At 40.6% G+C, this 23,829-nt stretch overlaps 1 protein-coding gene and 21 non-coding genes across 23 annotated transcripts in view; 21 read left to right on the forward strand and 1 right to left on the reverse strand.

Moving 5' to 3' along the window:
* Positions 1–23,829, reverse strand: part of LOC133562905 (uncharacterized) — a 205,273-nt gene that overhangs the window by 162,954 nt on the left and 18,490 nt on the right. The gene's annotated exons all lie outside the window — the stretch shown is intronic.
* Positions 936–1,009, forward strand: trnak-uuu (transfer RNA lysine (anticodon UUU)). The gene has a single exon. It is a non-coding gene; the product is annotated as a tRNA-Lys (tRNA).
* Positions 1,199–1,272, forward strand: trnan-guu (transfer RNA asparagine (anticodon GUU)). Its single transcript has one exon. It is a non-coding gene; the product is annotated as a tRNA-Asn (tRNA).
* Positions 1,612–1,685, forward strand: trnan-guu (transfer RNA asparagine (anticodon GUU)). The gene has a single exon. It is a non-coding gene; the product is annotated as a tRNA-Asn (tRNA).
* On the forward strand, positions 2,403–2,476 carry trnan-guu (transfer RNA asparagine (anticodon GUU)). The gene has a single exon. It is a non-coding gene; the product is annotated as a tRNA-Asn (tRNA).
* On the forward strand, positions 2,813–2,886 carry trnan-guu (transfer RNA asparagine (anticodon GUU)). The gene has a single exon. It is a non-coding gene; the product is annotated as a tRNA-Asn (tRNA).
* On the forward strand, positions 4,889–4,962 carry trnak-uuu (transfer RNA lysine (anticodon UUU)). The gene has a single exon. It is a non-coding gene; the product is annotated as a tRNA-Lys (tRNA).
* Positions 5,152–5,225, forward strand: trnan-guu (transfer RNA asparagine (anticodon GUU)). Its single transcript has one exon. It is a non-coding gene; the product is annotated as a tRNA-Asn (tRNA).
* trnan-guu (transfer RNA asparagine (anticodon GUU)) lies at positions 5,566–5,639 on the forward strand. Its single transcript has one exon. It is a non-coding gene; the product is annotated as a tRNA-Asn (tRNA).
* On the forward strand, positions 8,027–8,100 carry trnan-guu (transfer RNA asparagine (anticodon GUU)). Its single transcript has one exon. It is a non-coding gene; the product is annotated as a tRNA-Asn (tRNA).
* On the forward strand, positions 8,290–8,363 carry trnan-guu (transfer RNA asparagine (anticodon GUU)). The gene has a single exon. It is a non-coding gene; the product is annotated as a tRNA-Asn (tRNA).
* trnan-guu (transfer RNA asparagine (anticodon GUU)) lies at positions 8,553–8,626 on the forward strand. Its single transcript has one exon. It is a non-coding gene; the product is annotated as a tRNA-Asn (tRNA).
* Positions 8,968–9,041, forward strand: trnan-guu (transfer RNA asparagine (anticodon GUU)). Its single transcript has one exon. It is a non-coding gene; the product is annotated as a tRNA-Asn (tRNA).
* trnan-guu (transfer RNA asparagine (anticodon GUU)) lies at positions 10,100–10,173 on the forward strand. The gene has a single exon. It is a non-coding gene; the product is annotated as a tRNA-Asn (tRNA).
* Positions 10,382–10,455, forward strand: trnan-guu (transfer RNA asparagine (anticodon GUU)). The gene has a single exon. It is a non-coding gene; the product is annotated as a tRNA-Asn (tRNA).
* trnan-guu (transfer RNA asparagine (anticodon GUU)) lies at positions 11,285–11,358 on the forward strand. Its single transcript has one exon. It is a non-coding gene; the product is annotated as a tRNA-Asn (tRNA).
* On the forward strand, positions 11,976–12,048 carry trnan-guu (transfer RNA asparagine (anticodon GUU)). Its single transcript has one exon. It is a non-coding gene; the product is annotated as a tRNA-Asn (tRNA).
* trnan-guu (transfer RNA asparagine (anticodon GUU)) lies at positions 12,795–12,869 on the forward strand. Its single transcript has one exon. It is a non-coding gene; the product is annotated as a tRNA-Asn (tRNA).
* trnan-guu (transfer RNA asparagine (anticodon GUU)) lies at positions 13,195–13,268 on the forward strand. The gene has a single exon. It is a non-coding gene; the product is annotated as a tRNA-Asn (tRNA).
* trnan-guu (transfer RNA asparagine (anticodon GUU)) lies at positions 14,052–14,125 on the forward strand. Its single transcript has one exon. It is a non-coding gene; the product is annotated as a tRNA-Asn (tRNA).
* On the forward strand, positions 14,465–14,538 carry trnan-guu (transfer RNA asparagine (anticodon GUU)). Its single transcript has one exon. It is a non-coding gene; the product is annotated as a tRNA-Asn (tRNA).
* trnan-guu (transfer RNA asparagine (anticodon GUU)) lies at positions 16,141–16,214 on the forward strand. The gene has a single exon. It is a non-coding gene; the product is annotated as a tRNA-Asn (tRNA).

Genomic DNA, 23,829 nt, shown 5'->3' on the forward strand with positions numbered 1-23,829 from the left:
AAAATCAACTGGTTGGATATATACCTTGTTCTTCTGCAATACCAAATTATTCAAATAATACATGAGTTTGCTATGTGTGTCCAGTAAACAGTACTTATGGTCTTATGGCCTTGAGTCTTAATTGTACAAGTCTCTGTGGCGCAATCGGTTAGCGCGTTCAGCTGTTAACCAAAAGGTTGGTGGTTCAAGCCCACCCAGGGCTGAATTGTTTCTTGACTGCAGGATTTAGTTTTTAGACTGAGAACCACAGATTCAGACATTAAACAAACAAAAAAAATCAATCTTCGGGTGGAATCGCGTCAAAGGCTAAAAATCATGGTTTGCCATAATTCAAAAGCGTTGTAGACCGAGGACCACCAGATAGACCATGTACCCCTAACTTATACAGTATATTTTGTATGAAACGTTTAAAAAAAAATCAACTGGTTCTATATATACCTTGTTCTTCTGCAATACCAAGATATTCAAATAATACATGAGTTGGCTATGTGTGTGCAGTAAACAGATCTTATGGCCTTATGGGCTTGACTGCTAATTCAATAAGTCTTAGCGCGTTCGGCTGTTAACTGAAAGGTTGGTGGTTCAAGCCCACCCAGGGACGAATTGTTACTTGATTCAGGATTTAGTTTTTAGACTGACAACCACAGGTTCAGACCTAAAACAAAAAAAAATCAAACTTGGGGTGGAATCACGTCAAAGGCTAAAAATCATAGTTCACCATAACTCAATTGGTTTCGAGACCGAAGACCACCAGATAGACCGTGTACCCCTAACTTATACAGTATATTTTGTATGAAACGTTTAAGAAAAAATCAACTGTTTTTTTATATACCTTGTTCTTCTGCAATACCAAGATATTCAAATAATACATGAGTTGGCTGTGTGTCCAGCAAACAGGCCTTATGGCCTTACGGGATTGACTGCCAAGTGTACAAGTCTCTGTGGCGCAATCGGTTAGCGCATTCGGCTTTTAACTGAAAGGTTGGTGGTTCAAGCCCACCCAGGGACGACTTGTTTCTTGACTGCAGGATTTAGTTTTAGACTGAGAACCAAAGGTTCAGACCTTGAACAAAAACAATTTAAACTTGGGGAGGAATCAGGTCAAAGGCTAAAAATCATGGTTTGCTAGCTTGAGTTGGCCATGTGTGTCCGGTAAACAGGCCTTATGGTCTTACGGCCTTGAGACCTAACAGTACAAGTCTCTGTGGCGCAATCGGTTAGCGCGTTCGGCTGTTAACTGAAAGGTTGGTGGTTCAATCCCACCCAGGGACGAGTTGTTTCTTGACTGCAGGATTTAGTTTTTAGACTGAGAACCACAGATTCACACATAAAACAAAAAAAAAAATCAATCCTGGGGTGAAATCAGGTCAAAGGCTAAAAATCATGGTTTGCCATTACTCAATAGCTTTCTAGACCGAGGACCACCAGATAGACCGTGTACACCTAACTTATACAGTATATTTTGTATGAAACGTTTAAAAAAAATTCAAATTGTTTTTTATACACCTTGTTCTTCTGCAATACCAAGATATTCAAATAATACATGAGTTGGCTATGTGTGTCCAGTAAACAGGTCTTATGGCCTTCTGGGCTTGACTGTCAATTGTACAAGTCTCTGTGGCGCAATCGGTTAGCGCATTCGGCTGTTAACTGAAAGGTTGGTGGTTCAAGCCCACCCAGGGACGACTTGTTTCTTGACTGCAGGATTTAGTTATAGACTGAGAAACACATGTTCAGAGCTTAAACAAAAACAATTTGAACTTGGGGAGGAATCAGGTCAAAGGTTAAAAATCATGGTTTGCCATAATTTAATAACTTTCTAGACCGAGGACCACCAGATAGACCGTGTATCCCTAACTTATACAGTATATTTTGTGTGAAACATTTAAAAAAAAATCAACTGGTTCTCTATATACCTTGTTCTTCTGCAATACCAAGATATTCAAATAATACATGAGTTGGCCATGTGTGTCCGGTAAACAGGCCTTATGGCCTTATGGGCTTGACTGATATATGTACAAGTCTCTGTGGCGCAATCGGTTAGTGTGTTTGGCTGTTAACCAAAAAATTGGTGGTTCAAGCCCACACAGGGAAAACTTGACTGACAACCACAGGTTCAGACCTAAAACAAAAAAAATCAAACTTGGGGTGGAATCAGGTCAAAAGGTAAAAATCCTACTTCACCATAACTCAATAGGTTTCGAGACCGAGGACCACCAAGTTAGACCGTGTACCCCTAACTTATACAGCATATTTTGTATGAAACGTTTAAAAAAATCAACTGATTCTATATATACCTTGTTCTTCTGCAATACCAAGATATTCAAATAATACATGAGTTGGCCATGTGTGTGCAGTAAACAGATCTTATGGCCTTATGGGCTTGACTGCTAATTAAACAAGTCTCTGTGGCGCAATCGGTTAGCGCGTTCGGCTGTTAACTGAAAGGTTGGTGGTTCAGGCCCACCCAGGGACGAATTGTTACTTTACCGCAGGATTTAGTTCTTAGACTGAGAACCACAGGTTCAGACCTAAAACAAAAAAAAATCAAACTTGAGGTGGAAGCAGGTCAAAGGCTACAAATCATAGTTCACCATAAGTCAATAGGTTTCGAAACCGAGGACCACCAGATAGACCGTTTACCCCTAACTCATTCAGTATATTTTGTATGAAACGTTTGAAAAAAATCAACTGGTTCTATATATACCTTGTTCTTCTGCAATACCAAGATATTCAAATAATACATTAGTTGGCTATGTGTTTCCAGTAAACAGGCCTTATGGCCTTTTGGGTTTGACTGCTAATTAAACAAGTCTCTGTGGCGCAATCGGTTCGCGCGTTCGGCTGTTAACTGAAAGGTTGGTGGTTCAAGCCCACCCAGGGATGAATTGTTTCTTGAGGGCAGGATTTAGTTTTAGACTGAGAACCACAGGTTCAGACCTAAAACAAAAAACATCAAACTTGGGGTGGAATCAGGTCAAAGGCTACAATCATGGTTCGTCATAACACAATAGCTTTCTCGACCGACGACCAGCAGATAGACCGTGTACCCCTAACTTATACAGTATATTTTGTATGAAACGTTTAAAAAAAATCAACTGGTTCTATGTAGACCTTGTTCTTCTGCAATACCAAGATTTTTAAACAACGCATGAGTTGGACATGTGTGTCCAGTAAACAGGCCTTTTGGGCTTAAGGCCTTGAGGACTTATCGTATTAGTCTCCGTGGCGCAATCGGTTAGCGTGTTCAGCTGTAACCCGAAAGGTTGGTGGTTCTAGCCCACCCAGAGATCACTAGATTCTCGACTGCAGAATTTAGTTTTAGACTGAGAACCACAGGTTCAGACCTAAAACAAAAAACAAAAATCAAACTTTAGGTGGAATTCGGTCAAAGGCTAAAAATCATAGTTCGCCATAATTCAATAGGTTTCGAGACCAAGGACCACCAGGTAGACCGTTAACTCCTAACTTACACAGTGTATCTTGTACAAAACGTTTAAAAAATAAATTGAGTAGGTCACTGCCATTTATAAAGTACACTACATTGTGTTGCCTCAATGTAGTGGAAAAATTGCAGGTGGAGTTTAAGTAAGAAATATATTCAACCAAACATTTCTCACACCACCTGTTGTGGACTGATGTCCTATATGGCCAAGTAAACAAGTATCTGGAACACAGTCGGTCAGAGCGTTCAGCTGTTAACTGAAAGGTTGGTGGTTCAAGCCTGCCGAAGGACTAGATGTTTTTTACTCCAGGACTTAGGTTTGGACTGAAAACCACAGGTTCGGGCCAAAAAAGAACGATTAAATTAAACTTGGGGTGGAATCACCACTAATCGGTCAAAGGCTTAAAATCATGATTCACCATAACTCAATAACTTTCTAGACCGAGGACTACCAGATAGACCGTGTACCCCTAACTTATACAGTATATTTTGTATGAAACGTTTAAAAAAAATCAACTGGTTGGATATATACCTTGTTCTTCTGCCATACCAAATTATTCAAATAATACATGAGTTTGCTATGTGTGTCCAGTAAACAGTACTTATGGTCTTATGGCCTTGAGTCTTAATTGTACAAGTCTCTGTGGCGCAATCGGTTAGCGCGTTCAGCTGTTAACCAAAAGGTTGGTGGTTCAAGCCCACCCAGGGCTGAATTGTTTCTTGACTGCAGGATTTAGTTTTTAGACTGAGAACCACAGATTCAGACATAAAACAAACAAAAAAAATCAATCTTCGGGTGGAATCGCGTCAAAGGCTAAAAATCATGGTTTGCCATAATTCAAAAGCGTTGTAGACCGAGGACCACCAGATAGACCATGTACCCCTAACTTATACAGTATATTTTGTATGAAACGTTTGAAAAAAAATCAACTGGTTCTATATATACCTTGTTCTTCTGCAATACCAAGATATTCAAATAATACATGAGTTGGCTATGTGTGTGCAGTAAACAGATCTTATGGCCTTATGGGCTTGACTGCTAATTCAATAAGTCTTAGCGCGTTCGGCTGTTAACTGAAAGGTTGGTGGTTCAAGCCCACCCAGGGACGAATTGTTACTTGATTCAGGATTTAGTTTTTAGACTGACAACCACAGGTTCAGACCTAAAACAAAAAAAAATCAAACTTGGGGTGGAATCACGTCAAAGGCTAAAAATCATAGTTCACCATAACTCAATTGGTTTCGAGACCGAAAACCACCAGATAGACCGTGTACCCCTAACTTATACAGTATATTTTGTATGAAACGTTTAAGAAAAAATCAACTGTTTTTTTATATACCTTGTTCTTCTGCAATACCAAGATATTCAAATAATACATGAGTTGGGTGTGTGTCCAGCAAACAGGCCTTATGGCCTTATGGGATTGACTGTCAATTGTACAAGTCTCTGTGGCGCAATCGGTTAGCGCATTCGGCTTTTAACTGAAAGGTTGGTGGTTCAAGCCCACCCAGGGACGACTTGTTTCTTGACTGCAGGATTTAGTTTTAGACTGAGAACCAAAGGTTCAGACCTTGAACAAAAACAATTTAAACTTGGGGAGGAATCAGGTCAAAGGCTAAAAATCATGGTTTGCTAGCTTGAGTTGGCCATGTGTGTCCGGTAAACAGGCCTTATGGTCTTACGGCCTTGAGTCCTAACAGTACAAGTCTCTGTGGCGCAATCGGTTAGCGCGTTCGGCTGTTAACTGAAAGGTTGGTGGTTCAATCCCACCCAGGGATGAGTTGTTTCTTGACTGCAGGATTTAGTTTTTAGACTGAGAACCACAGATTCACACATAAAACAAAAAAAAAAAATCAATCCTGGGGTGGAATCAGGTCAAAGGCTAAAAATCATGGTTTGCCATTACTCAATAGCTTTCTAGACCGAGGACCACCAGATAGACCGTGTACACCTAACTTATACAGTATATTTTGTATGAAACGTTTAAAAAAAATTCAAATTGTTTTTTATACACCTTGTTCTTCTGCAATACCAAGATATTCAAATAATACATGAGTTGGCTATGTGTGTCCAGTAAACAGGTCTTATGGCCTTCTGGGCTTGACTGTCAATTGTACAAGTCTCTGTGGCGCAATCGGTTAGCGCATTCGGCTGTTAACTGAAAGGTTGGTGGTTCAAGCCCACCCAGGGACGACTTGTTTCTTGACTGCAGGATTTAGTTATAGACTGAGAAACACATGTTCAGAGCTTAAACAAAAACAATTTGAACTTGGGGAGGAATCAGGTCAAAGGTTAAAAATCATGGTTTGCCATAATTTAATAGCTTTCTAGACCGAGGACCACCAGATAGACCGTGTATCCCTAACTTATACAGTATATTTTGTGTGAAACATTTAAAAAAAAATCAACTGGTTCTCTATATACCTTGTTCTTCTGCAATACCAAGATATTCAAATAATACATGAGTTGGCCATGTGTGTCCGGTAAACAGGCCTTATGGCCTTATGGGCTTGACTGATATATGTACAAGTGTCTGTGGCGCAATCGGTTAGTGTGTTTGGCTGTTAACCAAAAAATTGGTGGTTCAAGCCCACACAGGGAAAACTTGACTGACAACCACAGGTTCAGACCTAAAACAAAAAAAATCAAACTTGGGGTGGAATCAGGTCAAAAGGTAAAAATCCTACTTCACCATAACTCAATAGGTTTCGAGACCGAGGACCACCAAGTTAGACCGTGTACCCCTAACTTATACAGCATATTTTGTATGAAACGTTTAAAAAAAATCAACTGGTTCTATGTAGACCTTGTTCTTCTGCAATACCAAGATTTTTAAACAACGCATGAGTTGGACATGTGTGTCCAGTAAACAGGCCTTTTGGGCTTAAGGCCTTGAGGACTTATCGTATTAGTCTCCGTGGCGCAATCGGTTAGCGTGTTCAGCTGTTAACCGAAAGGTTGGTGGTTCTAGCCCACCCAGAGATCACTAGATTCTCGACTGCAGAATTTAGTTTTAGACTGAGAACCACAGGTTCAGACCTAAAACAAAAAACAAAAATCAAACTTTAGGTGGAATTCGGTCAAAGGCTAAAAATCATAGTTCGCCATAATTCAATAGGTTTCGAGACCAAGGACCACCAGGTAGACCGTTAACTCCTAACTTACACAGTGTATCTTGTACAAAACGTTTAAAAAATAAATTGAGTAGGTTACTGCCATTTATAAAGTACACTACATTGTGTTGCCTCAATGTAGTGGAAAAATTGCAGGTGGAGTTTAAGTAAGAAATATATTCAACCAAACATTTCTCAGACCACCTGTTGTGGACTGATGTCCTATATGGCCAAGTAAACAAGTATCTGGAACACAGTCGGTCAGAGCGTTCAGCTGTTAACTGAAAGGTTGGTGGTTCAAGCCTGACGAAGGACTAGATGTTTTTTACTCCAGGACTTAGGTTTGGACTGAAAACCACAGGTTCGGGCCAAAAAAGAACGATTAAATTAAACTTGGGGTGGAATCACCACTAATCGGTCAAAGGCTTAAAATCATGATTCACCATAACTCAATAACTTTCTAGACCGAGGACTACCAGATAGACCGTGTACCCCTAACTTATACAGTATATTTTGTATGAAACGTTTAAAAAAAATCAACTGGTTGGATATATACCTTGTTCTTCTGCAATACCAAATTATTCAAATAATACATGAGTTTGCTATGTGTGTCCAGTAAACAGTACTTATGGTCTTATGGCCTTGAGTCTTAATTGTACAAGTCTCTGTGGCGCAATCGGTTAGCGCGTTCAGCTGTTAACCAAAAGGTTGGTGGTTCAAGCCCACCCAGGGCTGGATTGTTTCTTGACTGCAGGATTTAGTTTTTAGACTGAGAACCACAGATTCAGACATAAAACAAACAAAAAAAATCAATCTTCGGGTGGAATCGCGTCAAAGGCTAAAAATCATGGTTTGCCATAATTCAAAAGCGTTGTAGACCGAGGACCACCAGATAGACCATGTACCCCTAACTTATACAGTATATTTTGTATGGAACGTTTAAAAAAAAATCAACTGGTTCTATATATACCTTGTTCTTCTGCAATACCAAGATATTCAAATAATACATGAGTTGGCTATGTGTGTGCAGTAAACAGATCTTATGGCCTTATGGGCTTGACTGCTAATTCAATAAGTCTTAGCGCGTTCGGCTGTTAACTGAAAGGTTGGTGGTTCAAGCCCACCCAGGGACGAATTGTTACTTGATTCAGGATTTAGTTTTTAGACTGACAACCACAGGTTCAGACCTAAAACAAAAAAAAATCAAACTTGGGGTGGAATCACGTCAAAGGCTAAAAATCATAGTTCACCATAACTCAATTGGTTTCGAGACCGAAGACCACCAGATAGACCGTGTACCCCTAACTTATACAGTATATTTTGTATGAAACGTTTAAGAAAAAATCAACTGTTTTTTTATATACCTTGTTCTTCTGCAATACCAAGATATTCAAATAATACATGAGTTGGCTGTGTGTCCAGCAAACAGGCCTTATGGCCTTATGGGCTTGACTGCCAATTGTACAAGTCTCTGTGGCGCAATCGGTTAGCGCATTCGGCTGTTAACTTAAAGGTTGGTGGTTCAAGCCCACCCAGAGACGACTTGTTTCTTGACTGCAGGATTTAGTTTTAGACTGAGAACCAAAGGTTCAGACCTTGAACAAAAACAATTTAAACTTGGGGAGGAATCAGGTCAAAGGCTAAAAATCATGGTTTGCTAGCTTGAGTTGGCCATGTGTGTCCGGTAAACAGGCCTTATGGTCTTACGGCCTTGAGTCCTAACAGTACAAGTCTCTGTGGCGCAATCGGTTAGCGCGTTCGGCTGTTAACTTAAAGGTTGGTGGTTCAAGCCCACCCAGAGACGACTTGTTTCTTGACTGCAGGATTTAGTTTTAGACTGAGAACCAAAGGTTCAGACCTTGAACAAAAACAATTTAAACTTGGGGAGGAATCAGGTCAAAGGCTAAAAATCATGGTTTGCTAGCTTGAGTTGGCCATGTGTGTCCGGTAAACAGGCCTTATGGTCTTACGGCCTTGAGTCCTAACAGTACAAGTCTCTGTGGCGCAATCGGTTAGCGCGTTCGGCTGTTAACTGAAAGGTTGGTGGTTCAATCCCACCCAGGGACGAGTTGTTTCTTGACTGCAGCATTTAGTTTTTAGACTGAGAACCACAGATTCACACATAAAACAAAAAAAAAAAAATCAATCCTGGGGTGGAATCAGGTCAAAGGCTAAAAATCATGGTTTGCCATTACTCAATAGCTTTCTAGACCGAGGACCACCAGATAGACCGTGTACACCTAACTTATACAGTGTATTTTGTATGAAACGTTTAAAAAAAATTCAAATTGTTTTTTATACACCTTGTTCTTCTGCAATACCAAGATATTCAAATAATACATGAGTTGGCTATGTGTGTCCAGTAAACAGGTCTTATGGCCTTCTGGGCTTGACTATCAATTGTACAAGTCTCTGTGGCGCAATCGGTTAGCGCATTCGGCTGTTAACTGAAAGGTTGGTGGTTCAAGCCCACCCAGGGACGACTTGTTTCTTGACTGCAGGATTTAGTTATAGACTGAGAAACACATGTTCAGAGCTTAAACAAAAACAATTTGAACTTGGGGAGGAATCAGGTCAAAGGTTAAAAATCATGGTTTGCCATAATTTAATAGCTTTCTAGACCGAGGACCACCAGATAGACCGTGTATCCCTAACTTATACAGTATATTTTGTATGAAACATTTAAAAAAAAATCAACTGGTTCTCTATATACCTTGTTCTTCTGCAATACCAAGATATTCAAATAATACATGAGTTGGCCATGTGTGTCCGGTAAACAGGCCTTATGGCCTTATGGGCTTGACTGATATATGTACAAGTCTCTGCGGCGCAATCGGTTAGTGTGTTTGGCTGTTAACCAAAAAATTGGTGGTTCAAGCCCACACAGGGAAAACTTGTTCCTTGACTGCAGGATTTAGGTTTAGACGGAGAACATCAGGGTCAGACCTAAAACAAAAACAATAAAACTTGGGGTGGAAACCGGTCGAAGGCTAAAAATCATAGTTCGCCATAACTCAATAGGTTTCGAGACCAAGGACCACCAAGTAGACCGTTAACCCCTAAATTAAACAGTGTATCTTGTATGAAACGTTAAAAAAATAACATGAGTAGGTTACTGCCATTTATAAAGTACACTACATTGTGTTGCCTCAATGTAGTGGAAAAATTGCAGGTGGAAATTAAATAAGAAATATATTCAACCAAACATTTCTCAGACCACCTGTTGTGGACTGATGGCCTATATGGCCAAGTAAACAAGTACCTGGAACACAGTCGGTCAGAGCGTTCAGCTGTTAACTGAAAGGTGGGTGGTTCAAGCCCACCCAGGGACGATTTGTTTCTTGACTGCAGGATTTAGTTTTTAGACTGAGAACCACAGATTCAGACATAAAACAAACAAAAAAAATCTATCTTGGGGTGGAATCAGGTCAAAGGCTAAAAATCATGGTTTGCCATAACTCAATAGCTTTCTAGACCGAGGACCAGCAGATAGACCGTGTACCCCTAACCGTGTACCCCTAACTTATACTAATTGTACAAGTCTCTGTGGCGCAATCGGTTAGCGCGTTCGGCTGTTAACCGAAAGGTTGGTGGTTCTAGCCCACCCAGGGACGATTTGTTTCTTGACTGCAGGATTTAGTTTTTAGACTGAGAACCACAGATTCAGACATAAAACAAACAAAAAAAATCTATCTTGGGGTGGAATCAGGTCAAAGGCTAAAAATCATGGTTTGCCATAACTCAATAGCTTTCTAGACCGAGGACCAGCAGATAGACCGTGTACCCCTAACCGTGTACCCCTAACTTATACTAATTGTACAAGTCTCTGTGGCGCAATCGGTTAGCGCGTTCGGCTGTTAACCGAAAGGTTGGTGGTTCAAGCCCACCCAGGGACGATTTGTTTCTTGACTGCAGGATTTAGTTTTTAGACTGAGAACCACTGATTCAGACATAAAACAAAGAAAAAAAATCAATCTTGGGGTGGAATAAGGTCAAAGTCTAAAAATCATGGTTTTCCATAACTCAATAGCTTTCTAGACCGAGGACCACCAGATAGACAGTTTACCCCTAACTTATACAATATATTTTCTATGAAACATTTAAAAAAAATCAACTGGTTCTATATACACCTTGTTCTTCTGCAGTACCAAGATATTCAAATAATACATGAGTTGGCTATGTGTGTCCGGTAAACAGGCCTTATGGCCTTATGGGCTTGACTGATATATGTACAAGTCTCTGTGGCGCAATCGGTTAGTGTGTTTGGCTGTTAACCAAAAAATTGGTGGTTCAAGCCCACACAGGGAAAACTTGTTCCTTGACTGCAGGATTTAGGTTTAGACGGAGAACATCAGGGTCAGACCTAAAACAAAAACAATAAAACTTGGGGAGGAAACCGGTCGAAGGCTAAAAATCATAGTTCGCCATAACTCAATAGGTTTCGAGACCAAGGACCACCAGGTAGACCGTTAACCCCTAAATTGAACAGTGTATCTTGTATGAAACGTTAAAAAAATAACATGAGTAGGTTACTGCCATTTATAAAGTACACTATATTGTGTTGCCTCAATGTAGTGGAAAAATTGCAGGTGGAATTTAAGTAAGAAATATATTCAACCAAACATTTCTCAGACCACCTGTTGTGGACTGATGGCCTATATGGCCAAGTAAACAAGTACCTGGGGCAAAGTCGGTTAGAGCGTTCAGCTGTTAACTGTTGTGCAAGTCTCTGTGGCGCAATCGGTTAGCGCGTTCGGCTGTTAACTGAAAGGTTGGTGGTTCAAGCCCACCGAAGGACGATTTGTTTCTTGACTGCAGGATTTAGTTTTAGACTGAGAACCACATATTCAGACATAAAACAAACAAAAAAAATCAATCTTGGGGTGGAATCAGGTCAAAGGCTAAAAATTATGGTTTGCTATAACTCAATAGCTTTCTAGACCGAGGACCAGCAGATAGACCGTGTACCCCTAACCGTGTACCCCTAACTTACACCAATTGTACAAGTCTCTGTGGCGCAACCGGTTAGCGCATTCGGCTGTTAACTGAAATGTTGGTGTTTCAAGCCCACCCAGGGATGAATTGTTACTTGACCGCAGGATTTAGTTTTTAGACTGAAAACCACAGGTTCAGACCTAAAACAAAAAAAGATCAAACTTGGGGTGGAATCAGGTCAAAGGCTAAAAATCATGGTTTGCCATTACTCAATAGGTTTCGAGACCGAGGACCACCAGATAGACCGTTTACCCCTAACTTATACAGTATATTTTGTATGAAACATTTAAAAAAAATCAACTGGTTCTATATATACCTTGTTCTTCTGCAATACCAAGATATTCAAATAATACATGAGTTGGCTATGTGTGTCCAGTAAACAGGCCTTATGGACTTATAGCCTTGAGTAAGAAATGTATAATTCTCTGTGGTGCAATTGGTTAGCGCGTTCGGCTGTTAACTGAAAGTTGGTGGTTCAAGCCCACCCAGGGACGAATTGTTTCTTGACCGCAGGATTTAGTTTTTAGACTGAGAACCAAAGGTTCAGACCTAAAACAAAAAAAATCCAACTTGGGGTGGAATCAGGTCAAAGGCTAAAAATCATGGTTTGCCATTACTCAATAGCTTTCTAGACCGAGGACCACCAGATAGACCGTTTACTCCTAACTTATACAGTAAATTTTGTATGAAACGTTTGAAAAAAATCAACTGGTTCTCTATATACCTTGTTCTTCTGCAATACCAGGATATTCAAATAATACATGAGTTGGCTATGTGTGTCCAGTAAACAGATCTTATGGCCTTATGGGCTTGACTGCTAATTGTATAAGTCTCTGTGGCGCAATCGGTTTAGCGCATTCGGCTCTTAACTGAAAGGTTGGTGGTTCAAGACCACCCAGAGACGACTTGTTACTTGACTGCAGGATTTAGTTTTAGACTGAGAACCACAGGTCCAGACCTAAAATAAAAAAAAAATCAAACTTGCGGTGGAATCAGGTCAAAGGCTAAAAATCATGGTTTGCCATTACTCAATAGCTTTCTAGACCGAGGACCACCAGATAGACCGTTTACTCCTAACTTATACAGTATATTTTGTATGAAACGCTTAAAAAAAATGAACTGGTTCTATATATACCTTGTTCTTCTGCAATACCAGGATATACAAATAATACATGAGTTGGCTATGTGTGTCCAGTAAACAGATCTTATGGCCTTATGGGCTTGGCTGCTAATTGTACAAGTCTCTGTGGCGCAATCGGTTTAGCGCATTCGGCTGTTAACTTAAAGGTTGGTGGTTCAAGCCCACCCAGGGACGACTTGTTTCTTGACTGCAGGATTTAGTTTTAGACTGAGAACCAAAGGTTCAGACCTTAAACAAAAACAATTTAAACTTGGGGAGGAATCGGGTCAAAGGCTAAAAATCATGGTTTGCTAGCTTTCTAGACCGAGGACCACCAGATAGACCGTGTACCCCTAACGTATACAGTATATTTTGTATGAAACGTTTAAATTAAATCAACTGGTTCTATATATAACTTGTTCTTCTGCAATACCAAGATATTCAAATAATACATAAATTGGCTATGTGTGTCCGGTAAACAGGCCTTATGGTCTTATGGCCTTGAGTCCTAATTGTACAAGTCTCTGTGGCGCAATCGGTTAGCGCGTTCGGCTGTTAACCGAAAGGTTGGTGGTTCAAGCCCACCCAGGGACGATTTGTTTCTTGACTGCAGGATTTAGGTTTGGACTGAGAACCACAGGTTCAGACCTAAAACAAAAAAATCAAACTTAAGGTGGAATTCGGTCAAAGGCTAATATCATAGTTCGCCATAATTCAATTGGTTTCGAGACCAAGGACCACCAGGTAGACCGTTAACCCCTAAATTAAACAGTGTATCTTGTATGAAACGTAAAAAAAATAACATGAGTAGGTTACTGCCATTTATAAAGTACACTACATTGTGTTGCCTCAATGTAGTGGAAAAATTTCAGGTGGAATTTAAGTAAGAAATATATTCAACCAAACATTTCTCACACCACCTGTTGTGGACTGATGGCCTATATGGCAAAGTAAACAAGTATCTGGAACACAGGCGGTCAGAGCGTTCAGCTGTTAACTGAAAGATTGGTGGTTTAAGCCCGCCCAAGGACTAGGTGTTTTTTACTCCAGGACTTAGGTTTGGACTGAGAACCACAGGTTCGGGCCTAAAAAGAACGATTAAATTAAACTTGGGGTGGAATCACCACTAATTGGTCAAAGGCTTAAAATCATGATTCACCATAACTGAATAGCTTTCTGGACCGAGGACCACCAGATAGACCGTGAACCCCTAACTTATACAGTATATTTTGTATGAAACGTTTGAAAAAAATCAACTCTTTGGATATATACCTTGTTCTTCTGCAATACCAAGATATTCAAATAATACATGAGTTGGCTATGTGTGTCCAGTAAACAGGCCTTTTGGTCTTATGGCCTTGAGTCCTAACGGTACAAGTCTCTGTGGTGCAATCGGTTAGCGCGTTCGGCTGTTAACTGAAAGGTTGGTGGTTCAATCCCACCCAGGGACGATTTATTTCTTGTCTGCAGGATTTAGTTTTTAGACTGTGAACCACAGATTCAGACATAAAACAAAAAAAAAATATCAATCTTGGGGTGGAATCAGGTCAAAGGCTAAAAATCATGGTTTGCCATAACTCAATAGCTTTCTAGACCGAGGACCACCAGATAGACCGTGTACCCCTAACTTATACAGTATATTTTGTATGAAACATTTAAAAAAAATCAACTGGTTCTCTATATACCTTGTTCTTCTGCAATACCAAGATATTCAAATAATACATGAGTTGGCTATGTGTGTCCAGTAAACAGATCTTATGGCCTTATGGGCTTGACTGATATATGTACAAGTCTCTGTGGCGCAATCGGTGAGCGCATTCGGCTGTTAACTGAAAGGTGGGTGGTTCAAGCCCACCCAGGGGTGACTTGTTTCTTGACTGCATGAATTAGTTTTAGACTGAGAACCACAGGTTCAGACCTTAAACAAAAACAATTTAAACTTGGGGAGGAATCAGGTCAAAGGCTAAAAATCATGGTTTGCCATAACTCAAAAGCTTTCTAGACCGAGGACCACCAGATAGACCGTGTACCCCTAACTTATACAGTATATTTTGTATGAAACGTTTTAAAAAAATCAACTGGTTCTATATATACCTTGTTCTTCTGCAATACCAACATATTCAAATAATACATGAGTTGGACATGTGTGTCCAGTAAACAGGTTTTATGGCCTTATGGTCTTGGTTGCTAATTGTACAAGTCTCTGTGGCGCAATCGGATAGCGCGTTTGGCTGTTAACCGAAAGGTTGCTGTTTGCAGCCCACCCCAGGGTCAACTTGTTTCTTGAATGCAGGATTTAGGTTTGGACTGAGAACCACAGGTTCAGACCTAAAACAAAAAAATCAAACTTAAGGTGGAATTCGGTCAAAGGCTAATATCATAGTTCGCCATAATTCAATTGGTTTCGAGACCAAGGACCACCAGGTAGACCGTTAACCCCTAACTTACACAGTGTATCTTGTACAAAACGTTTAAAAAATAAATTGAGTAGGTTACTGCCATTTATAAAGTACACTACATTGTGTTGCCTCAATGTAGTGGAAAAATTGCAGGTGGAATTTAAGTAAGAAATATATTCAACCAAACATTTCTCAGACCACCTGTTGTGGACTGATGGCCTATATGGCCAAGTAAACAAGTATCTGGAACACAGTCGGTCAGAGCATTCAGCTGTTAACTGAAAGGTTGGTGGTTCAAGCCCGCCCAAGGACTAGGTGTTTTTTACTCCAGGACTTAGGTTTGGACTGAGAACCACAGGTTCGGGCCTAAAAAGAATGATTAAATTAAACTTGGGGTGGAATCACCACTAATCGGTCAAAGGCTTAAAATCATGATTCACCATAACTCAATAGCTTTCTAGACTGAGGACCACCAGATAGACCGTGTAACCCCAACTTATACAGTATATTTTGTATGAAACGTTTAAAAAAAATCAACTGGTTCTATATATACCTTGTTCTTCTGCAATACCAAGATATTCAAATAATACATGAGTTGCCCATGTGTGTCCAGTAAACAGGCCTTATGGCTTTATGGCCTTGAGTACAAATTGTACAAGTTTCTGTGGCGCAATCGGTTAGCGCGTTTGGGTATTAACTGAAAGGTAGGTGGTTCAAGCCCACCCAGGTATGTATTGTTTTTTGGCTGCAGGATTTATTTTTTTGACTGACAACCACAGGTTCAGACCTAAAACAAAAAAAATCAAACTTGGGGGGGAATCAGGTCAAAAGGTAAAAATCATACTTCACCATAACTCAATAGGTTTCGAGACCGAGGACCACCAAGTTAGACCGTGTACCCCTAACTTATACAGCATATTTTGTATGAAACGTTTAAAAAAATCAACTGGTTCTATATATACCTTGTTCTTCTGCAATACCAAGATATTCATATAATACATGAGTTGGCCATGTGTGTCCAGTAAACAGATCTTATGGCCTTATGGGCTTGACTGCTAATTAAACAAGTCTCTGTGGCGCAATCGGTTAGCGCGTTCGGCTGTTAACTGAAAGGTTGGTGGTTCAGGCCCACCCAGGGACGAATTGTTACTTTACCGCAGGATTTAGTTCTTAGACTGAGAACCACAGGTTCAGACCTAAAACAAAAAAAATCAAACTTGGGGTGGAAGCAGGTCAAAGGTTTCCTGCTGGCACCGCTGTGGACGGAACTCTCGCTACATTGTTGGATCTGCTTTGGACTGGATTCTTGCGGCTGTGTTCGATCCACTATGGATTGAACTTTCACAGTATCATCTCGCGGTTGTGTTGGATCCACTATGGATCGAACTTTCACAGTATCAGGTTAGACCCGCTCGACATCCATTGCTTTTGGTCCCCTAGTGGGGGGGGGGGAACATATGTGGTCCTCTCCAAAGTTCTCATAGTCATCATTGTCACCGACGTCCCACTGGGTGTGAGTTTTCCTTTTCCTTATGTGGTCCTACCGAGGATGTCGTAGTGGTTTGTGTTGAGACACTAGTGATTTAGGGCTATATAAATAAACATTGATTCATTGATTGATTGGATAATTGTTTCAAAATTATCACAAAAAACTTTGTATTACATTGTGTTCCGGACAAGAAAACAAAAGGCTGAAACCTTCCAAGAAGAATGCTCGTAAAACTCCACTCGGACAGATAACAGGATCTGCCCAACTTCCACAGGAACTCTTTTTGAAGTATTTAATGAACTCTTTTAGAACTATTTTTGGAACTCTCTTTGAACTGTTTTATGGGACTCTCTTTGAACTATTTCATAAAAACTGTCTTCGAACTGATCGGTAACCGAAGGCAACGCTGTTTACGGCCCACTGACTGCAGTGGGGAAAGTCAAATAAAGAAGGAGGCGTACGATCTTAGGGTAGAGCGTGGTGCAGGACTGTACAGAGAGTGCAGTGGCCATGTCTCTCCTCAGATCTGAGTCCAAATTTCATTCTGTCTCTGTTTGATTCTTTGCCTTTTGTCTTGTTTAATAGATGTCATCAGTGTTTGAACCTGACATTTTCTTGGTCCTTCGAGCCGGATTCCAACACGTCTGACGATTCCAGCGAGAGTGAGTGAAACCAGAAAGACCACGGCATCCAAATCCTGATTGAGGAACTGCTTTTTCTTAATTTTGGCCGGATTTGGACGACTGACGGAAAACCGAGGACAAAAGGAAGGAACGCAGAGTTCAGAGAGCACATTTTGAATTACAAAGAAAGAGCGTGTGACTGAGGGTTACGACGCATGGACAAACCCTGTAAATCCTAGGCTCTAACAGGTAAAAAGGCCAATAAGACGGGTGACGGAGCCCCCAAAGGGAAAAATATATACAGTATATATAATAATAATAAAAATTCCAGGTATTCAACATTGAAAAAAAGCTAAAAATCAAAGGCCTACTGAAAGCCACTACTACCGACCACGCAATCTGATAGTTTATATATCAATGATGAAATATTAACATTGCAACACATGCCAAAACGGCCTTTTTAGTTTACTAAATTGCAATTTTAAATTTCCCGCGAGTTTCTTGTTGAAAATGTCGCAGAATGATGACGCATACGCGTGACGTCACGGACTGTCAGGAAATATTAGCGCTCCACCACTCATGGCTAAAAGTCGTCTGCTTTAACCGCATAATTACACAATATTTTGGACATCTGTGTTGCTGAATCTTTTGCTATTTGTTCATTTAATAATGGAGACTATAAAAAACAATGCTGTTGGTGGAAAGCGATGGATTGCAGCTGTCTTTAGCACCGAGACACAGCCGGTGTTTCTTTGTTTGTTGTGAAGCGGAGCGGTCAAGCGAACATGTTTTCTCTACGTCAACTACCAGGTTTTTGGATGGGCGAATTGTGATATATATCTTACCGGAGATATCATTGGATTATTTGTCGTCCTGCCGCAGCTGTTTGAAAGGCAGCTGTGAGTTTGGCTCCTCGGCTTCTCTCTGAGACACTTCGTGTTCACCGCAGGCATCCGACCTCGAGGTATGTCTTTACAATCTTTAAAATCTCACTAAAACACAATTAAAACAATACACAGATAAGGGATCTTCTAGAATTATCCTAGTCAATCATATCCTAAACAATACATGAGTTGGACACAGTAAACAGGCCTTATGGCCTTATGGCCTTGAGTACTAATCGTACAAGTCTCTGTGGCGCAATCGGTTAGCGCGTTCAGCTGTTAACTGAAAGGTTGGTGGTTCTCTGTCCGAAATGCTCTTACTGCTGGTGGCTCCCATTAAAAACAATGTGAATATGTGTGGAGCCCTGCAGCGCATGACGTCACGCCCACATACTTGCGGTAAAGGCAGGGCGTTTCTATTAGTGACCAAAAGTTGCAAAATTTATCGTGGATTTTCTCTACTAAATCCTTTCAGCAAAAATATGACAATATCGCGAAATGATCAAGTATGACACATAGAATGGACCTGCTATCCCCGTTTAAATAAGAAAATCTCATTTCAGTAGGCATTTAAAAAACTAAAACTGAAGAGGCCAATATACTGAAGGTAAACGAAAACGCGAAAACTGAAACATCCGTGATAGCCATAAACAAACATACTGGGGGGCAGCGGAGCCCACAATGAATTAAAAAATCCATAGACCAATATCCTAAGGGACGACGGAGTCCAAAACGCAGACCTGAAATGGTCTTTTCAGAAAACTGAATTTTTTTTCCGTGAAAAACAATAATCTGGAGGGCGGCAGAGTCCACATTAAAAATTGAAATATCCGCTGATCAATATACTGAAAAGTGTAAATGTAAGAGTGTGTGGGAGTAATCCCCATTAGGCCATCACTCTGTATTAAAGTTGTGAGAAGTAAATAGTGGGTTATTGTGGACACATTATGCAAGACACTTCCACTGGGAAAAATATCTCCAGTAGAAGCGACATGTACCACAATAATATATTTTAACCACTATCTTACAACGTTTGGTACCGGGCCGCAGAATAATTTTTTATTAATTTTTATTTAAATTTTTTTTTTTTTTTTTTTTTTTTAAATTAAATCAACATAAAAAACACAATATACAATTACAATTAGTGCACTGACCACAAACACCTCCCTTTTTCATGACAAAAACGTCCCCTTTTCATGACAAAGAAATAAAAAAAAGAAAAAAAAAAAAGGACTCATCCCAATGACCGGTCCGCGGATACAAAAAGGTTGGGGACCTCTGCTCTAGGGGACGACGGATTTCTCCAAATAGATCAAAATGGGAAAAGGACAGAGTAAAAATAAACCTTGAGATGAACTAAAATGTAAAGATTGGAAAGTAATCAAAAACAGGATTCTGATAGAATCAGATGTTTAAATAAATGGATAAAAGATTACAATTTTGAGGGACAATTAAAAACAACCAAGTTAGTAGAACTTAGAGGCGCCATAAAAGCAAAAACAAAAGGCAATTTTAAAAAGATGAAGGAAGAAAGAGATGAGGATGTGGAATTTTGGCAAAAAGTGGCCAGGGCCAGAGAGAAAGGAGAGAAAGAGAGTAAGGGGGGCGAGGAGGTGTTATATTGCAGAAAGGAAGATGATGAGATAGGGCACTGCAACAGGCAGAAGAGAGAGCCAGAGGAAAAAGTAGATATTAAATGGTTATAAAAAGGTAAAAAGGTAAAAATACAGAGTCTCGGAAAACTGGCGTGCACAAGCGATCCCTCAGAAAGCTGGCGTGCACAAGTTATGTGCACGCCAGCTTTCCGAGACTCTTATTTTGTTAGCGCAGGCAGCTTGAAGCAGGGCTTTTATTGTGAAGATAGGAAATGTGCAGTCGGCCTTTAGAGTTTTGACGGAAGGGACGGCGCAAAAGTCTGTTGAAATAAAAAGTGTTTCTCGCCTTCCTCTCTGTCATTTTTTCATAATAATGAACTGGCAGCAGCCAGCGTCATCTCACAAGACCCTCGGGTGCCGTGAATGTCAATCAAGCAAGCTACGGAATTTGCCGCCAATGTTTTTCTTGTAAAGTGTATGGAAGCTGGATGAATTAGATGCCAAAATCCAACCATTTTCATCTGGTATTGTACAGAAAGGACAACTTTTTTTCTCCTCCATTTGAAAATGTGGGCGTTATCATCATTACTGTCTGATTCCAATCAATGCAAGTCATCAGAATCAGGTAATACACCAACTTATATTCTTGTCTTTGTGAAAGAAAGACATCTATATGTGTTACACATGCTTGTATTATCATTAAACACAATTAACTTGTTTACAAAAATGTCTCTTTCATAAATAAATAAATATAAATGATATATATAAATGAGGTAGATCCCCTCGAGTTGGTCAATTGAAAAGTAGCTCGCCTGCAGAAAAAGTGTGGGCACCCCTGATCTACATAGTGAGGGATACAAAGTAAGCAAAATAAAAGTCTAATTATGCAAAACAGAAGTAAAGTATGTAGGACATTGTCTAAACAAAGATGGACACACTATTGTGGAAAGTAGAAAAACAAAGTACTATCCATCCATCCATCCATCATCTTCCGCTTATCCGAGGTCGGGTCGCGGGGGCAGCAGCCTAAGCAGGGAAGCCCAGACTTCCCTATCTCCAGCCACTTCGTCTAGCTCTTCCCGGGGGATCCCGAGGCGTTCCCAGGCCAGCCGGGAGACATAGTCTTCCCAACGTGTCCTGGGTCTTCCCCGTGGCCTCCTACCAGCTGGACGTGCCCTAAACACCTCCCTAGGGAGGCGTTCGGGTGGCATCCTGACCAGATGCCCGAACCACCTCATCTGGCTCCTCTCGATGTGGAGGAGCAGCGGCTTTACGTTGAGCTCCTCCCGGATGGCAGAGCTTCTCACCCTATCTCTAAGGGAGAGCCCCGCCACTCGGCGGAGGAAACTCATTTCGGCCGCTTGTACCCGTGATCTTATCCTTTCGGTCATGACCCAAAGCTCATGACCATAGGTGAGGATGGGAACGTAGATCGACCGGTAAATTGAGAGCTCTGCCTTCCGGCTCAGCTCTTTCTTCACCACAACGGATCGATACAATGTCCGCATTACTGAAGACGCCGCACCGATCCGCCTGTCGATCTCACGATCAACTCTTCCCTCACTCGTGAACAAGACTCCTAGGTACTTGAACTCCTCCACTTGGGGCAGGGTCTCCTCCCCAACCAGCAGATGGCACTCCACCCTTTTCCGGGCGAGAACCATGGAGGTGCTGATTCTCATTCCGGTCTACAAGTACTACAAGTACAAAAATCTCAAACAAAGAAGCAAATTATGTAATTTTTAGGATTAAGTAATTACTGTAGAAATTGGATACCAAATTATGCTGAAATAGTAGCTCCATTAAGTAAATTAATGTAAAAAAATTGTTATCGTCTGTAGAATGGAATTCAGAAGCTGAATCAGCATTCTGTGAAATAAAAATATAATAGGATGAGCGGTTGTTACAGCAACGAACATTTTGAAAGCTATCAAATGACCATCAAATTACTCAATGTAAGCTGCATAATTAGTAAAACTAATGGAAGCATGTGAAGTAATGAAATATATAAAGGTCACAATATACACAGATAGCCAATACACATTTTCAACAGTGCACACATTCGCACAACTCTGGAAGAATATAGGAATGATAACGTCAACAGGAAAACCTGTAAAACATGGAGAACTATTAGAAGAAAAAAAAATTGTAAAAGCAGTACAGCTAATAGCTAAAATAGCAGTATGCAAATTCCAAAGGAACAGACACAGTATCACTAGGAAATGCGTTTGCTGACAAAACAGCAAAACAAACAGCAGAAAAGGAAATACAAATTTCAAATTAGAAACTAGTGACATGAATAATATTATACTAAAATATATGCAAGAACAAAGTATTCCAAAAGAAAAAAAACGGAGTCACGTTGAACAAGGAAGACATCGATGTATATCCAGACAATAAACTAATTTTACAAAAAAAAATCTGTATAAGTGGGTAGAAGTTTTGAGCCATTCATGGCTCAACAGGAGGGATATGACTAGCCTCATATAGAAGCACTATACTTCCTATAGTTTTATTCGTATAAAAAAATAAAAAATGTATACAACATCTATGAATGGATTTTATTGAACTAAATAAGAGTGAAGGAAAACATTATTGTCTGGTCATAGCAGATGCATTTTCAAAGTGGCTAGAAATATTTCCTAAAGGAAAAGCAGATGCGCTAACATTAGCAAAAGCATTATGCAAAGATTTAGTAAAAATGTACAGTACATGAACCTTAAAAGTACAACAGGACTCAGACCATTCGAAATAAGATTTGGAAGACCTTATCAGCTACCAATATTTAGAAAAATCAATGAAAAAAAAACATTGGCATTCTCCGAGGGGGAGTGGGGAGGTTGTAAACAACTAAGACACCATTTGAAAGATAATGGAAAGACCAAGCTGAGTACACTTAGTACGTTGCAAAAAGGTCTTATTATGGGAAAAATGTATTTGGGATTGTATTTGTGTTATCAAAGGGACATGTTAACTAGCACACTATAAATTCCACTGTCACAGTTGTAAGCATACCATATGATAGTGTGTCCATCCATCCATTTTCTACCGCTTATTCCCTTTTGGGGTCGCGGGGGGCGCTGGCGCCTATCTCAGCTACAATCGGGCGGAAGGCAGGGTACACCCTGGACAAGTCGCCACCTCATCGCAGGGCCAACACAGATAGACAGACAACATTCACACTCACATTCACACACTAGGGTCAATTTAGTGTTGCCTATCAACCTATCCCCAGGTGCATGTCTTTGGAGGTGGGAGGAAGCCGGAGTGGCCGGAGGGAACCCACGCACTCACGGGGAGGACATGCAAACTCCACACAGAAAGATCCCGAGCCTGGATTTGAACCCAGGACTGCAGGACCTTCGTATTGTGCGGCAGACGCACTAACCCCTCTGCCACCGTGAAGCCCATGATAGTTTGTCAAAGTTTGATAATAATTGGTTCCTGTTTTGGCAATTAATTTGTTCCTTATGACGGAGCAAGTGGTAAAGGCTACAAAAACTGGAAGCACAGGGTTCTGTGGAACAACCCAGGCGCTCCACTCGGACAAACTGGGGACAGTTGCCTGCCCGCTATGCAGACTAGAGCTCCCCTGTTGCAGGGACTGACAACGATAAGGTGTGGGGGGATGTGATGGGACACAAGAAGGGGATTTTATTTTTTTTAATGTTTCATTGCCATGCAAGTTTTATAGTGTTTTATTGCTGTGGATTTTAAAATTGCATGTTTCTACATGTTAGAATTCGATTATATTTTTAATTGCACGTTTTTACATTTTAGGATTTGATTATAATTTTAATTGCGTGTATTTATACTTTGGAATTTGATTGTCTTTGATTGCATGTTTTTACTCCTTGTGGACTTTGCTGGCATTTTAAGACATTGCCCCTTTTAGCTAGTTGCCACTAACAACCCCGTTGCCCATTCCAACGACAGGGGAAATTGGACACACCTGTCGAGCATTAGGACTGCACGTTTAAAAGGAGCGACAGGAGGAGGAAGAGAGGTTCGAGAGGAAGGGTCGAGAGAGAGAAAATCGACAGGCTAGAGAAGGAGAGGGGACGGCAGGATTCGGCAGGTTTTGGCTGATGTCACGCCAAATTTGTGCCCAGCGAAATAAGTGCTCGGGGTGGGGGGAACGCATACGCCCACCTGTGCAGTCCAG

This window comes from Nerophis ophidion, linkage group LG12 (genome assembly GCF_033978795.1).
Source record: "Nerophis ophidion isolate RoL-2023_Sa linkage group LG12, RoL_Noph_v1.0, whole genome shotgun sequence".
NCBI lineage: Eukaryota > Metazoa > Chordata > Actinopteri > Syngnathiformes > Syngnathidae > Nerophis > Nerophis ophidion.